The following is a 1,166-nucleotide window of genomic DNA, read 5'->3' on the forward strand; positions in this document are numbered from 1 at the left end:
TTTTCAAGTAATCTTAGTTGAATGAAAATTTCCCCTCTGCATTAAAGTCAGACGTATATATGCTCTTCCCAGTTAAACTACTAAGTATAAGTCAATTGTGAGATTTTTTTTCCCCACAGTGCCATATTCAAACCTGTAATGAAAGTTCTAAGTGGTTTTGCTCTTAGGGCACAAATATTTACAATTTAGAAATGTTTTAATTGCTTGATAGACAACCTTCATGTGAGGCACTTCGCTACTTCCCTAATAAAGCTTACAAACAGTAAAACTTTCATATGAACAAGCTACCAGATTGGTAGGGCAAAAGCCTTGGCCCTAAAGGTTCCAAAAACTACACTTGGCTACATATATCGATATACTAATTAAAGATACATGTAGTAGGGAAGAGAAAGAAAGGAATATTAACATAGCCATGTTGGAGAGAACAGATGGGGAGACAGCTAGCGACTGTCTCTGTCTTCAAGAAGTTGACAGGAACTTAAAGATTTTATAAGGGAATGTGTGGGGATGCATAGCTGGCAGAGCAGATTGTCTTGATACCACCAATGGTCTGGTTGATTGTTATCTCAGCTCTAGTAGTGTCAAAGGTTCTGAAAATCATTCTCATTTTCATCACTAGTGGAGAGCAAATGGGTCCCACAACATGATCATTCTTGCTCTAGCAGAGGCCTCAGTTTCTTGTGTAATTTGTCTCATTGTGAGAGGTGATCTCAAAATGAGGTTGACTATCCTGTGAGGATCACTGTTGCATAGGGTTAGCATCATTTTCTTGTCATAACTATGGTTATATCAGTCTTGACATTGCTGTCATTCTGGTAAATTCAGAGGAGTGAATCATCATGGACAACTTGAAAGAGGCAAAACAGAGGAGTGAACAAAAATGAGTCAGATCAGCAATTGAACTCCTCCACAAATAGAAAAAAATCTTGATTAATGTAATCAATAACAAAGCCTAGCTTTATCAATAATAAAACCTAGCCTAATGGATAACAAAATCTGACTAATTCAGGCTGCAGAACTCCAAGAAAAATAATTTTGGTACATGTTCTGCTCTTACAGACTGACATGAGTACACTGAAAATGGAAATGTTACAGATGTAGAATATTAAAAAAAACACACACACACACAAACACTAATATCTCTTTGGTGGGCCAAAACTTCTGCT

Source organism: Dipodomys ordii, unplaced genomic scaffold, assembly GCF_000151885.1.
Source record: "Dipodomys ordii isolate 6190 unplaced genomic scaffold, Dord_2.0 Scaffold126, whole genome shotgun sequence".
NCBI lineage: Eukaryota > Metazoa > Chordata > Mammalia > Rodentia > Heteromyidae > Dipodomys > Dipodomys ordii.